The 15,720-nt window shown below is 60.2% G+C and overlaps 1 protein-coding gene across 6 annotated transcripts in view; it reads right to left on the reverse strand.

The window, feature by feature from the left end:
- CXXC5 (CXXC finger protein 5) overlaps window positions 1-15,720 on the reverse strand; it is a 33,388-nt gene that overhangs the window by 3,851 nt on the left and 13,817 nt on the right. Inside the window, exon 1 of one of the 6 annotated variants that reach the window (XM_045576283.1) lies at window positions 15,292-15,312. The exons of the other annotated variants lie outside the window; for them this stretch is intronic. The gene's annotated coding sequence lies outside the window, so the exon portion shown is untranslated. Of the gene's footprint in view, window positions 1-15,291; window positions 15,313-15,720 lie in introns of those variants that run through there. 6 annotated transcript variants of the gene reach the window in all.

The following is a 15,720-nucleotide window of genomic DNA, read 5'->3' on the forward strand; positions in this document are numbered from 1 at the left end:
GACTCACAAGAACCCTACAAAGTAGGGACTAGTAATATCCTATTTTATAGACGAGGAAGACGAGGTTTACGAGAACTGACTAGCCCATGGGTGTGATACACGAAGTGGCTCAGCCAGAACTGCCTCGCCAGGATCGGGGAGGCCTGACGGAGGCAGGCAGTCCTTCCTGGGCCGAGAGCTGGAGATGCTTATTAAGCAGGGGGAGATGATAAAGTCGCCTTCTACTTCCAGAACCTTCCTTCCCTGACCCAGCTGTCGAGAAGAGGAGCTGCACCGGCCTCTGAAGGGTAGGCCCACATAAGGTGTAGACCAACAAGTGTGGGAAGCTGCCCCTGGATTCTCACTGGCTATTCCTACCACATCAACGATCGCAAGGCTCTGTTCGGTCCTGCAGGTAAAGGAAACAGTTTGCTTTTGTCTAATAGGATTGGCCAAGCAGAGCTCAGAATCCTTATTTCAAGGAGCATGTATCCTCCTCCTCCTGCTGCTACGGGGCAGGCAGGACACGACGCCAGAGGACAAGCTTCGCCTGCAAGAGTGGGGAACACGCTTGTGCACACAACAGCACACACTTCCTTCTCACTCTCAGACCACAGGCACCCGCCCCGCCCCCACCCCACTCTTATCTCCACTCAGGCCTCACTGCTGTGCTCCAGCCTGACCTGCAGGAGGGCCCTCTGGCTGGTACAAGCTGGAACTGAGATTAGGTGCGACCCTTCCCAGGAAAGACCTGTCCTGCCCAGGCCCCAGGCCCCAGGCGCATGAGCGGCCAGGCTGCTTGCCCAGGAGCTTGGGGAGGAGCCATTCCAGATGGAACGGAGTGGCAGTTTCCTCATCAGCCCTGGCTCGCGAGCATTCCTTCCCTGTCTGCTCGCCTTGGCCTAGCAACCCCCAGAAAGGAGGCGGGAGGCCCAGCCCGGCCGGCCGGCCGGCGGAGCAGCTGGTGGCTCCAGGGGGAGGCACACATCTGGCCGGGCCGGCCCCGCCCCAGCTTGGGGGCGGTACACACACTGCATCTTTGTCCCCAGGCAACCCCACCAGTCCCCAGTCACAGGACTCGGCGTGTCCCAGGAGGTCATCCCGTCCACCCCTCTGCACACCCAGAGAGGAAAATCGAGACCCCAGGCAGGCAGGCCTCTGCCCCAAGGCTGCTAAGCAGCGGTAACGAGGAGCAAGGGTAGGTAGGAAAGCCCTGATCTCCGGGGTGAGACACGTGGCAGGCATTAGTAGGAAGCCAGACACTCTCTGCCCTGCCCCAGTGGGCACCAGCCCACCGAGGCTCCTTCTGGTGAAAGCGGATGAATGGTGAGGAAGAGCTGGGCACGCAGGCAGATTCCACCAGGACCAGCCCGGGAGGGCCTGTCCAGGCCGGGCTTCAGGTGTCACCGACGTCAGAGATGTAGTAAGAGAAAGAGGGTCATGTATCCCCAAGGATAGCCTCGTCCACCCTGCCTCCCAAGCAGCAGGCCCAGGCCGGCTCTTCGGCCTCTCTCCTCAGAGGTCCGTTTCCCTCCAGGCACCTGGGGCCTAGGCTAGTGACATCAGGCCAGAGACCACCACCCCAGGTCCCCTCGCCGAGCCCCTGCCCATCTGAGCTCAGCTCCCCAGCCCTAGGCCGCATTCCCAGCAGCCCGGCCGGAGCAGGCAGGCGCCCGCGGGCCGGAGAGCTGGGGAGGGGCCCGTGTGCATCCCCCCCTCCCGCTGCTGCGGCTGCTGGCTGGTGGCAGAAATCGATAGCGGCATTAACTCTGCTCTTGCTCTGCTCCCCCCACCCCCTGCCACCTCCCAGCTCCAGGATCTGGCGCTGCGCGCGGGGCTGGCAGGTCAATTAGAAGTCAGCTCCCTCCAACGCAGCCGGCCTGCGTTCAGGGCCGGTGCTCCGGCCGAGCCTCCCTGCTTTGTCTCCCTCCCGACCGACCGAGTCTCCTGCGATGGGGGCCCACGCCTCACGTTCTGTTCGTCTCCGGCCCTGCCTTTGAGTCTCTCTTTTAAAATCTTCCCTTTTCCCGCCCTCCCTCGGGGACGACCCTCCTCCCAGCCCCCCCCCCCGACCCCCGACCCCAGGTCCTGGGACACGCTGAGCTCAGGAGCAGAGGACGTGATATGTCATTGAACAGGTGCTGCGGGCGGAACACTGTGGTTCCTCAGCCACAGCAACCGACGATGGGGCGTGCACGGGGAGCTGGCACGCAGGCTAACGATCCTCAGCCACCCCCCCCCCCCCGCCGACAGATACCGACACGTAGCCCCCAGCCCCGGCCCCTCAGGGGTCCCAAAGCCGTCGTCCCCTCCTTCAGACCCCGGGAAAAGCGGAAGCCCCGGCCTCAGCGGACCCCCGACCGCAGGGCCCGCCGTTGGCTCTGCTCATGGGACAGGAGGACGTGGGAGAAGGCCGTCTCCCAGGCCCCAGCCTCCTACCGCAGGGCACACAGCAGCCCTTCCCAGGCCAGGAAGGGCCTGGCAGTGCCAAGGCAGCAGGGGAGGAGCTGGGCTGCGCTGAAGCGGAGCGGGAATGAGCGGGAGGGAAAGCTGGCGGGCGGGCGGGCGGCGGCGGCGCATCCATCATCGGCCCTGCCAGGAACGCATCCAGCCCCCAAAAAGAAATACTGCGCCTGAGGAGGGACAACAAAGGGCTCCGTTTCATCAGCAGTGTGGAGCCAGCGCCCCGCCGCCCCGCCAGGCGCGGTCAGCCCACAAAGGACCCCTTTGTCCAGGCAGGAGCCGGGCCGGCCGGGAGCGGGGACCAGGGGCCGACGGGCGGGACAGAGCCCAAGGGGGGTGCCGGGGGGCGGGGGAGACCAGGCTCGGAGCGCTGGGGGGCGAAGAGGAACACGGGGGCCGAAGGACGGAGACAGGTGGTGGGGATGGAGGGTCCTGAGACAGAGAGCCGAGGGGCGGGCCAGAGAGAGGAGGGCGTGCAGAGGCTACGGCTAATGGTAAAGGCCGGGGACACAGCATCACTGAAAGCAGAGGCCGAGTGGCCAGGCTCAGAGAGGCCCAGCGCACCAACCCGGGTCTGAGCGAGATGCAGGCAGAGCCCTGAGGAGAGAACCCCAGACTTAGGGACCGAGAGAAAGCAGCTGGTCACACCCATGGGAGAGGAAGGTGGAGGGGGAGGTTTGGGGGAGACAAGAGGCCTCAGGGCTTGGCCATGGGGACCAATTTCTTGTGGGTTCAAGTTCACTGGCTGGGCTAGGAAGAGAGAGAGAACCAAAGCTGGGGCCACTCTCCTGTCAGTGGGGCCACCCCTTGCCTCTAAGGCCAGAGCCTGGTCAGCCCCAGCAGGCACAGGCTCTGCCTTTCCCTAACCAGCTCCCTGAGGGACAGGCATTAAAGCTCCGGTCACTAGCCAACCACCCTATCAGCTAGCATTGATTGAGCACGGACTGTGTCCCAGGCGCTGTGCTGCTCCTTGGTTTTACATGCTTCTCTCCCTCCCTGACTCCTTCCCAGAACCTGGTAAATCGGAACTTTCACCCAATGTTAGAGATGAGGAAACTAAAGCTCAGAGAGACTGGAGCTGGCAGGACAAGGTCAAACAGCTGGTGCTGTATGGGGTAGAACATGAACCCAGAGCTCACATGTTAATTGCCACCCTGCTCTGGGTGAACTGCCCTTTGCTCACCTGGGCAACTGACGGAGGAGTCCAGAGCAAGGTGGCCCAGCTACCCCGAGACCGCCTCCCCCTCCCGGAGTTGTTACCGTGCCCGTCACCTTTGCGTGGTCTGTCCCAGACCCCCCAGGGGAGTACCCCCACCTGGGGGGCTTGGAAATGCCCAGGCAGGAACCCAGAATGCTGGGCCGGTGACAGCATAATGGCAGACAATGAGGTCACCAGAGGTGGTAGCTGTACCTTCACCCCACCCTCAGCCCCGAGGACCAGGACTCACCCCCGACAGAGCTGTCCTAAGCTTCTCAAGCCAGCCAGCAGGGGGGGCGCCGGGGCACCGGGCGTGGATGGTGCTGTCTGCCTGTGGACGTGCCCACAGGGGAATGTTCTAGTGCTCAGGTACCACAGCCCACAGCCTACCCAGCAGCAGCCCCGTGCCCTGTGCCGCTGAGAGGCACGGAGCACACAGGCCTCTTGGAAAAGTGCGCAGGAGCTGGGCCACGCCGTGTGGAACAAGAGCAAGAAGGGGAAGCGAGTGGGGCGCGGACTGAAGGGACCAGTCACCTGTGAGTTAAGGATAAAAGAGAGGTTACGGGGGGGGGGGGGGGGGGGGGGGGGGGGCGTGGGGAACAGGCCTGAAAGGGTTCCTAAGAAATGGAGAAGTGGCTGTGAGATTTTTTTATTTTATTATTTTATTTTACTGAGATATAGTTAATACTATAAAAAAAAATCAGCCATTTATAAGTGGCTGGACAACAATTTTTAAAAAATATATTTTATTGATTTTGTACAGAGAGGAAGGGAGAGGGAAAGAGAGCCAGAAACATCAATGAGAGAGAATCATCGATCAGCTGCCTCCTGCACACCCGCTACTGGGGATGTGCCCCACAACCAAGGTACATGCCCTTGACCGGAATCAAACCTGGGACCTTTCAGTCCACATACCAACAACGCTCTAACCACTGAGCAAAACCGGTTTCGGCTGGAAAATAACTTTTTTTTTAAATATATTTTATTGATTTTGTACAGAGAGGAAGGGAGAGAGACAGAGTTAGAAACATTGATGAGAGAGAGTCATCGATCAGTTGCCTCTTGCACACCCCCTACTGGGGATATGCCCGCAACCAAGATACATGCCCTTGACTGGAATCGAACCCGGGTCCCCTCAGTCCCCAAGCCGACGCTCTATCCATTGAGCTAAACCGGTCCCGGCTGGACAATAACTTTTAATAAATCCACAGAGTTGTACAATTATCACTACCAGGAGCAGAGTGTGAACGAGGGCCCACCCTCCCTCCCTCTCCTCGTTGGGCTGGAGCAGCCTCCCCACTGTCCGCTCTGCGGGGGGAAGGCCTCCTGGAGGCTGCACTTCAGCGGGGCCTTCAGGACCCTGCAGGGGAGCCAGAGCCGCACAGCCTGGGCAAGCCAGCTCTGCAGACTTGCGTACCCTGGCTCACCGTGGTACCCTTCCTCCCCCCCAGTCCATGCTCACTCCTGACGTCCCTGTTCCACCCTCTTAGCCTCCTCCACCCGCCTTGGTGGGCTGGTCTTCGTGGCCTCCAAGGGAGGCAAGATGGACAGACAGACTGATGGAAAACTGGCCAGTGGTGGCAGGCAGTAGACCACAGGCTATGGTGGTTGCACTGAGCTGAGCCATTGGGTGCGTGTGCGTGTGTGTGTGTGTGTGTGTGTGTGTGTGTGTTGGGGGAGGCTGTAGGGGGGTGTTCCGTCTGATTTCCATGATTCAGCCTGGGGAGTTTCCAGAGGGAACAAAAGCCCCACTCAGGCCCAAGGAGATGCCCATGGGACACTGGTCTCGGAGGCTGGGAGAAGCACAGACCATGCCAGAGAGCACAAGTCCAGCTCCGAATGGACACACATACAAGGACACGCTGACCATTCCTAGCACTGAGCAGGCGGCCTGGGGTGGGACATGCCCTCCATACGCCAGGGTGTCCCCGAGACTACCACCCCAACCCTGACTGCCGAGCACAGAACAGGAACAGGGGGCTGCCATCCTGTTCCCTGGGTTCTACACCCCCTGGCCCTCTTATTCCCCTCCTCCCTGGGGCAGGCACAACCCCCTTCCCTGGGGACAGAAACAGGCGGCTGAGAAAACCCAGGAGTATGTGGCTCTCTGCTTCCTCACAGAACTCCCGAAAAGCTCCGGAAGAGAGGATCAGCCTACTTCATGGGTAAGAAAACTGAGGCCCAGAAGGCACACCCTGACCAGGGGCTGGAGGGAGTGAGAGGCAGAGCCCCCGGCACGCCTCTGAAAGAGACAAGGCCTTCCCCAGCCGCCAGGTTCCTCTTCTGGAAGAGTGGAAGGATGAGGAGGGGTCTTGCTTGCAGTGAGACCTTGGCCTATGGCCTCTGAGCCCATTTCCCCATCTGTAGCTTGGGACCGTGAAGATAAGAGCTGACATGAATGAAGGCCCCTGTGTGCCAAACACCGCTCATTCCTTGTCTCACTGAATCCTCATACGGACTTCTGAAGTATTATTATTGCCCCTTTTCGAGCAGTTAATCTGATAAGCAGTTGTGATGTAGAGAAAAGGATGCCTTCCCCATTTAAAACCACACGGACCTTAGCGAGCGCTTTTGCAGAGTGGTGACATCAACCTGGAATCAGAGCCCATGCATGCACTTGCTCAGGACCTGCCTGCGTACGGGTCTCACCACTGGGCAAGCCAGGGAAGACTAGTCCGGACACTTGGCCCAAGGATTTGGGGGGGTCAGTCTTTCTGCATTTGGGGGGGGGGGTTATGACTGGCTAGGGGACTGGAGTCCTGAGGTCTAGGTTTGTGCCTCCATCTTTTCCCTTCCTTTCTCCAACACTGAACCTCAGTTTCCCACCATAAGATGGAGAATGGTTCTTATTCTTCATCCCAAACTACAGGAGTCATGATTCCAGAGGGGCCCAGAGGGAAGGAGGTAGAGAATACAGAAAAGAAAAAAGAAAAAGAAAAAAGACTCCAGAGAGTAACAGGGTCCTTCTCCGAACCCTGGGAGCATCCCAGAGGCCTAAATTGGTCCTTGACTGGTGATCGACAGAAGGGAAATGAGGTCTAGAGAGAAGGGTTTGGGGATAGGTCATAGGGCTGTGGGACCAAACCCCAGATGATAATGAGACTTCTTGGGGTGAGCAGCATTCAGCCCCCTCCTGCCTCCATCTTCCCAGATGACCTGATGATGGCATGCTCCCTGCCAGGTGCTAAGCATTTCCCTCACTGAATTCTCTCTAGAACATTAGAATTATTATCCCCATTTACAGACGAGGCAACTTAGGTTTAGGGAAATAGTCACCTGACTAAGGTCACCAGGTCAATTCGTGGCAGAGCCGGGACTTGAAACCAGGTCTGTGCGACTGCAGGGCCTGGCTCTCCAGCCCAGGCCCGAGGCGCTGAGGCACATGGAGGACGGGATTCTGGCTTTTCCGCTCTCAGTCTAGGGAACGCTGTTTCCCATGGGCCCTGGCGCTCAGGCTCCGGCCAGAACACGTTGGGACACGGTTGCAGAAAAGTCTGCAGCTGTACCCTGAGGCCCAGGAAAGGCAGGGGAAGGGGCTGCGGGTGGGCCGGACAGGCCAGAGCTCCGGGCATTCCGGCGGCCTCCGCAGGAAGCAGAATGGGACGGAAACCGGCTCCTGCCTCCTCCCCCAGAATCCTGTGGGCAGCCCAGCCGGGCCGCACAGAGGCCCTCTTTGTGCCTGCCCCAACCCGCCACCCGCGGCTGGCCCAGGGTTTTGAGTTTCCTGGGGGGTGGGGCCCTGCCCCTCTCGGGGCGGTCACAGCAGTCCGCAGCTGGAGGAGGAAGTGAGAGGATGGCCGGGACGCCCCCGAGACCCTCAGGGGCCTGGCGTCTGCCCACATCTCATCCCCCAGCGCACACACATACACCCTGATCAGGAGCTGGATGCAGGCAGAAGGACCCAGAGACAGTGCCTGAACGGCCTCCCCAGAGATGCCCTCTGCCAGCAAGTCCACCATGACCCCTCTGGGACCCCATCCCACTCCGGCGCGGTGCTCCTGGGCTCGGGGTGGCGCGCACAGAGTCTGGCCATGTGGGTAGAGCAGCCATCTGTCAACTGCCATTTCCCACTGTCCAGGGGCTTCCTGGAAACACAGAACACAGCAAGGGGGGTGTGTGTGTGTGTGTCAAGCTCACTCCAGCATGTCAGGGGACAAAAGCCCCTGGGGTGGTCGAACTGTGCGCAAGGAACACCCGGCCCCAAGGAGTGAGCTCAGGTGGGAGGACTGGGAGGAGCGGCACCATGGACAAGCACAGCTGTGTGTCCGCCTGGGAGGGGTGTCAGACACACCTGGGATCTGTGTGCCTACGTGTGTCTGGGGTGCTGTGGGTGTGCCAGGGGGCTGTGGGCGTGCCTAGGTGCATGTGGGCTTCGGCACTGATGTGTACATGGAGCTTAAACAGTATACCAGTGTAGGTGGAGGTCTTTGTGTGACCTCCCTGTGTAAAAGTGAAATGTGTGCCATCTATATCGGTGATGTACGTGAGTGCCCAAGAGTATGTGTACGAGTATCGTGGTTTACATGGTGGATAGATGTTTGGGGGTTCTTCTGGCCGGTGGGTGTCAACACATCTCTGCCACGTGTACACCAGTGTGTGTGTGTGTGTGTGTGTGTGTGTGTGTACTGTGAGTAGTATCAGGGCTTCTAAGGGGTCTGGGATGTGAGTCTGAGGCCCCACTGGGCCGGGGATGATGCAGACAGGAACTGATGCCAGGTGCTGGGCCCCTGTGGAAACAGGAAGCTGCCCACAGGTGCACTGGGGCTGTGGTGAGGCCGGGCTCCACCCAGCTTCAGTTTGTCCCCACAGAGAAACCAATCCAGGGTTCCACTCGCCTGCACGGCCATGAGGGAGGCACCTGCCTTGTCTGCATTCAAAACCCAGCAGCTCTGGCCAGCGTCTACCCGCCTGCCTGGCCCGAGCATGAAAAAAAAAAAAAACACTGGAAAACAAAAGCCCCCAGACCGAAGGCCCTCCCTGCAGAGGCGTGGGGGAGGCAGGCAAGAGGCGGGAGGCAGAGGAGGAGGGAGGTGTCGCTGCCCGCCACAGCCCCGGAACACAAAAATAATGAGGCGAGAGGGGCCGTGGGGCCGAGCCGGCTGGTTCCGGAGTCGCTATCTGACCTTGACAGATGCCACAGCTGGGCGCCTGGAGAGGAGCTGCAGCCACCGCGCTGCAAAATCCCCCGCCCCTCCTCCTCCCCCAGGCCAGGTCGATGGAGGAGCAGGCAGGCCCGGCCACAGGAAGCCGCCCCACCAGGTGGGCGCGGGGAGACCTGAATGGGTCCCAGCCAGGGGTGCGGGTGGGGGTGTGGGAGGGTATGGAGACGGGGGAGTGGGGGCAGGGAAGGCAGCAGTGAGGTCTCCCCAGGGGGCCCCCTCCTCAGGTACGGCTCCACACAGGAGAAACCTGGAGTGTGATGTTGTGCCTGTGCCACTGGGAGTGTGACAGCATCCAAGACCATACTTGTGTGTGTCTTTGGGGTTCACACAGGAGTGTGGGCTGATGTCCCTGAAAACTGGTGTGGCCACGTCACGCAGGGGTAGGCACTGATCACTCCCCTGTCCCCTTCCAGAGCCACAGCTGTCCTGAGGGTGCGAGCCATGCTGGGGGGGCAGAGAGAGACGCCGGCCCCACCCCCCCAAGTGCTTTCCCTGCAGGGAGAGGTGCCTCCTCAGCCCTCCCCGGCCGCCCTCTCCCCAGGGCGGCGGTCGGTCCCCGGCACCACCGCTCGGGGGACACCGGGGAGAGGGGCCGGGTGTGAGCTGCAGGAGGGGATGCCGCGATGGAGGTGGATTAGCAATTCCGAGCACTGGCTGCATAATTAAAAAATCATTACGGGCAGGCGGGCGGGCAGAGCCTGGCTCCGCGTGGCTCAGCGCGGGCGGGGACACGGCCACGGTGCTCCCCCGCCCGCCGCGTCCCCGAGGAAAAATCCCACCTGCTAATATAATTATGGAAAAACACAAGCACAGAAATTCGGTTTCAGCAAACAACGTGCCTGAGTGCCCAGGGCCTGCCCGGCCCTCAGCACCGAGAGCCGGCTGGCCTCTGGTGCCCAGAGCTCTTGGCAGGGAGGCAGGCCCTGCTGGGTCCATATCCAGCCCCTGACCTCACCTCCTCAGCAGCCCCCCGAGAGAGAGAGAGAGAGAGAGAGAGAGAGAGAGAGAGAGAGAGAGAGAGAGAGAGAGAGAGAGAGAGAGGGAGGGAGGAGTGGGGGGGGGGGGGGGAGAGGCAAACAAAACCTAGCTCCTCGGATCCCAAATCCAGAAGCAAGCGAGCCAGCCCCAATAGTTTACAAACGGGGAAAGGGGAAACGGGGGCTGAGGAGCCGGTGCAAGCCCCCTGGCTGGGGGCAAAGCGGAGGGGAAGACGGATCCCGCTGCACCGAGGCACCACCTCAGAGGCTCATCCCCGCCCGTGTCCCCCAGCTTCCACCTGGTCAGTTTTATCCCAGCCCCTCTGCGCCCCCGGGGATGGGCATCTCTCTCCCGGAGCCCGAATGGGACTGTCCGCGCCGCGTACCCCAGCACTCCCCAGAGCCTGCACAAGCCTGTACCCCACAGCGGGGCGTCCTGGGCCTGCCTGGGTTAAGCTGGGCGAGCAGAGCTGGCTCCGGCCGAGGAAGGCCGCCAGCTCTGGGTCACAGACCCCAGAAGGGCAGGCACAGCCGCCATCACCTCGGGCGGCGGGCAGCAGGCGGCGGGGAGGGGAGGGAGCGGCCCTAATGAGCCGGCCTGGGACCCGGCGGGCGCCGGGCGGCAGACGGAGCCGCCGGAGCCGGAGCCGGAGCCGGAGCCGCGCAGGCCCGGCTGCGGCCGGCGGGCGGGCGGGAGGGAGGCGGCGGGGAGCAGGGCCCTGCGCTGGCCCAGTGGGACGGGGCCTGGGAAGCCGGGCTGGGGAGATTCGGCACCGGGCGGGCCTGCCTCCCCTCATTCCTGGGTGCCACCAGGCGCAGCAATTAGAGGCTTTCAAAGTTTGTCCTTAATTGGTTTCATTTTTGCCTCATAAATGATTCATGGCCCCGAGGTCTGGGGGTGGAGGGAGTGGCAGGGAGATTTGGGGAGGCTTCTGCCCGGAGCCAAGCCCCCTACCGAGGCCGGCGAGGGGGCACACCGGAGCCTCTCCGCTGGATGTCAGGCTGCGGACGCCTTGGGCAGGTGGGATCCTCCAGCAAAAAATAAAAACCCAGGCCCTCTCCTCCGGGCACGGACTAATGAGAAACCAACTTCTCTGCAGACCGGAATCCTGCCCAGGCCCAGAGCCACTGCAGCTGCGAGGGCCCTGGGAGCGTGAATAATAATGTGACGGTAAAATAATAATAATAATAACAACAACAACAACAACAGTGTTAGCAATAATAGCGATAGGGAACACTTAAGGGGTTCTTACTAAGTTCCAGGTGTCCATTATTTTATTCCCCTCCTTACCAAGCACGACCACAGAGCGGTACCAGGACCCCCATTTTACAGATAAAGAAACAGAGGCTGGGAGAAACAAAGGCCCGGCACCTGATGTCAAAAACCCCCTCACTCCCTAAGCTCTCAGGAGCACAGGGCTCAAGGGTAGATACCCAGAACACTGCCTGCCTGCGGGATCAGGAGCTGCAGGCCCCAAAGGAGTCTGGGAAGTTCCTGAGGTCTACAGGAAGACCCCAGAGGAACCAGCAGCTCCACCCCCATCTCGGCCAAGTCAGCGCTGCCCCTCAAAACACTGGAACCGTAGCTGAGCAACATCCACAGGGGGCCATCTGTAAAACAGGAAGACGGGAGCCCCGTAACCCAAGTCCAGCACTAACCCTGCACTGGGCATGGGATATAGAAAGATGCCATAGACCCCACCCTCAGGAAGCCCCCAGTCTAGGGGGGAAATGGACAGACAGACAGAGAGAAGGGTTAGCAGTCTATGCAGGGAACCCCAAGTGTTCAGCCAATGGCCTAACGTACAGGAGTGGGTGATGGTGCCGATGAGGGCGCTGGGAGGAGGAGGCTTCAAAGGATGCTCAGGAGTGGGTATGTCCCTGTTAAACCCAAGACTAGAGGTCAATCCTTAAAGAAACCCACAACTACAGACCACATCCATGGGATGGAATAGGAAGTCCTCAGCTCAGCTTGCTGCTGATGGTCACCTTTATTCTGAACCACCATGACAGGCAAGGCCTGCAGCAGGGGTGGGGAACGTCTGGCTCACAGGCTGTATAAGGCCTGTGAAATCATTTGGCCTGGCCCTACCGAGGCATTAAAGGTGAGGTAATTAAATGTCTGACCAAGTACAGCAGGCTGATTTTTAAGATGACAATCTTGTATGGCACCAAACAAATCTGAGTGGATGCTGTATAGACCGACTCCCCCTAGAGGCCCCAGGACCCTGGGCTGTTAGCTCCCAAACCTGCTGGCCATCGCAGTCCCACTGGCTCCCGCTGTCCCACTCAGCCCAGGGCCAAACAGCTATACCTCCCTGCACCTCAACAGAGCCTTGTGGGTGGTATACATGGCCATCCCTGTTTCTCAGATGAGGAAGAGGAGGCTCAGAGAAGCTAAAGGACCTGCCTAAGGTCGCACAACCTCTTGAAAGCCCAAACTCTTCACCTTGCCGGCCTCCTGCAGTCAGTATCTCTGACCTGCCCTGACCTAGCGGCCTCTTGCCCCAGCCTTGACCCTCTTCTCTCTGGGTAAGACTGTACCAAGCCCACACTCCTCCGGACACTCAAACTTAGTTGGGCTGTTGTAATGAGGGGCCCTGGAAGTGGGGCCCCTGTATGCTGAGGGAGCCCTAGGATATGGGGTTCCTGCCTTAGCCTAGCTGGGTCACCCTAAAGATGGGGGGGGGGGGTCCCCGCACCTACATGTACACAGAAATATTCTGAGAATGGGATGTGGTGGGGGGGAGAGGGCGGGGGAGAGACACACAATAGTTCCAGGAGTGCCAGGGTGAAAAGGGTTGGTCATATTCTCTGGCCTTCTCCTTGGGAAAGAGAGTCAATTTCAAGGCTCCTGTCACCGACACTTGGGGAGGGGCTGGACACTCAGAACACTGCCTGCCAGGTGGAGCAGGGAGCATTCAGCCCTTGGGAAGAACCCTTACCCACTCCTGCCGGAGGACACAGCTGAATGACTGGAGCAGGTCACATCCTCTGAGCCTCAGTTGCTTCATCTGCACAATGGGCCCAACAATGTCCCTTGAGCCTTTCAGGCTTAGAGGGTTCCTTGAGAAAAGGGATTCGGAAGGCCCGGACAGAACATCCAGTGGTCTATGTCAGCGGAGGGGGGCACTCGAGACAACAGGATCGGGGTACAGTAGAAGCGTGTCAATGGCTTGTTGGACATACAGACAAGTGGCTGAGTTCTCAGGATGCCAAGTTTATCTCAGCAGATTCAGTTGACAAGCCCTTTCCAGGCGACCACTCTGGGCCCCAACACTAGCCCGTGCTTTCTCCTCGCTGTGCGTCCGCTGTGTCCCCGGGCTGCCCGGCCAGGCCACGGGTCCTCCCCGCCTGCCCAGGGGCTGCAGGTCTCGGGCGGGTCAGCACTCGTGTCAGTAGGACTGGCTGGGTTTGGAGACTGCCGCCTCTGGAACTGTCAATTAATTAACTTTCTTGAATTAATTTCCCAAGCAAAACTCCATAATTACATCTGTCTCAGTCCAAGCTGGGCAGGCAAGAGGACCCCACAAGGAGGTAGAACGGAGGGTGAGGGGGTGACCATACCAGTCCCAGGACCGGGTCAGAGAGGCGCTGGGGGCTGGGTTTCATCCAAGCAGGGGGACTGCCCCATGTCCGCATGGATGCTGTCTGGAAGGGGAGGGGGCTGAGAAGCCAGAGCCCCCCACCCTCCCAGCCAGGAGGTGGGAGCTCAGGGAGGCCCGTGACTGTGCAGCCCTTCCTGCTGCCCCATTCCTAACCCCATGCCCCCAGACCACGGAGGATCCTGGCAGGGACCAGCAGCAGCACAGGCTCTGTGAGGCTGAGGAGGCCTCGGCTGCAGCATTCTAATTTCCCAAAGGGGCTGAGATTAATTAGCTCACACACAGGCGCAGAGAGAGAGGAGAGTGGGAGCAGGGGAGGGCAGTGTCAGGCGAGGCGCTGGCTGACGCTCACCCCTGCCACCGCCCGCCCAGCAGGCAGTCAGGTGGCCTTGACAGCCTGGGTGCTCTGAAGGTCAGTGGCCAAGCTGGCTGAGCCAGCAGACTGGCACTGTCTCCTTCCCAGAATCCCTGAGACCGAGGCTGGGGGACCAAACCAGGACAGCCGCCACGGGGGGGGGTTTTACCATGTCACCACCATCAATCACGTTTGTGCCAGGTGCAAGAGGTAGGCATCACGGTCCATCCACGTCACAGATGAAGACACTGAGGTTCAGAGCTGAGCGGGGCAGTGGCTAGTCAGCCACCCAAGGTGCAGATGGTGGGAGGGAGACTCAAAGCCAGGCTGGCCCTACTCTAGAGGCCCCTGGAGACCAGGGGACAGCAGCGGAAGGACACGTGGGTGTGTCCTTCCTCAGCGCGCACAGAGCAGAGGTAGAAACGGAGACCAGAAAGGGGAAGTGACTGGCCACACAGCACGAGGCCCCAAACCCAGAGTCTGCTCCTCCATGTGAGGACAGCACCAACTCCCAGCGACATGAACTGGACTCAGTGACCGTTAGTGAGCCCCAGCCCAGGGCCACATGGTGCCTGGTTGTCTCTGGCTAACCAGCACGCTGACCAGGAGTGGGGGTGGGGGTCACCGTGACTGTCCCTGTGTACAGAAAGGAAGGTATGGCCGAAACCGGTTTGGCTCAGCGGTAGAGCGTCGGTCTGCGGACTGAAAGGTGCCAGGTTCGATTCCGGCCAGAGGCATGTACATTGGTTGCGGGCACATCCCCAATAGGGGGTGTGCAAGAGGCAGCTGGTCGATGTTTCTCTCTCATCGATGTTTCTAGCTCTCTATCTCTCTCCCTTCCTCTCTGTAAGAAAATTAATAAAATACATACATTTCTTAAAAAAAAAAAAAGGAAGGTATTTTCATCTCAAGGGCACTCGCTCAACGACTCCCTGCAGGGCTCCCCAGAGGGGAAAGGAGCCCCCAGGAAGGTGGGAGGTTGGGGGATGGGGGCAGTGAGGGATGGGGGATGGTGGCTCTCACAACCGAATGTCCCGGGATTTGTCTGCAAGATCACTATGGCGGCCAACTTCTCCCTGGGGCACCCCTGACTCCCTATCCCGCTCCCAGTGAACCACTTCCGAAGTCAAGGCCAGCAGGGCTCACCCTTCCCAGGACTAAGGGGTCAGCAGTCCAAAGCCCTTTGGGTCCAACCTGGGGAGTGCCCACAGCAGAGATCCCTAAGGGACTCATGGACCTGGGCGTAGGGGAAGCAGGGGCTGGCCCACTGGGAACCTCACTCATCGTGTGTGACCACCGGGAAGGGGCGGAGCCTCCGGAGGCACAGACGCAGACCACGAAAGGGCCCACAAGGCTCCTCTTCCCAGCGGCAGGCTCCGTCCTAGGGTCACCACCAGCCAGCGTGGGTGTCAGGACAGCGTAAGCCAGGAGTGCTGGGGAACCGAGGTTGTGGCCCCAGTTCCGCCACCGTTTGCCTCTGAGTCTGAGCCAATCCCTTGTGCCTCAGTTTCCTGAGCCCCGAATCAACCTTCTCCCCTCCCCAGCCTCTTACCTGCGAGAACACGGGGAGACGAGCGTCCAGGAGAGGTCCGGAGGCTGAAAGGAGGGCAGCACTCAGCTGTCTAGGCTTGCACTTCCTTTTCCCGCCCTGGTCCCCCAGCCCCGTCTGTCCTGTCAGCACTTCCGTCTCCCTCAGTCCCAACAGCCCTTCCACACAGGCATGTGCCAGGCTCCTCACTACCCTGCAAGGGCCTCGCCTGCCACCTGGAAGTCCCTGTTTGAAGCTAACGTGTGGCCTTGCCATGTGTTGGGGGTGGGGGACAGACAAAGCCTTGGCTCTTTATGTTTCTTCATACTTTGAAGCCCCCGGGAAGGACCAGACACCAAGGACACCTAGGTGCCTCTGCCCTGGGCCCAACCCATTCCCTATCCTTCCCCCTCCCTGAGGCCCAAAGGCCAGCCTCTTCTCTCCACACCTCAG

Source organism: Pipistrellus kuhlii, unplaced genomic scaffold (assembly GCF_014108245.1).
Source record: "Pipistrellus kuhlii isolate mPipKuh1 unplaced genomic scaffold, mPipKuh1.p scaffold_m20_p_8, whole genome shotgun sequence".
NCBI lineage: Eukaryota > Metazoa > Chordata > Mammalia > Chiroptera > Vespertilionidae > Pipistrellus > Pipistrellus kuhlii.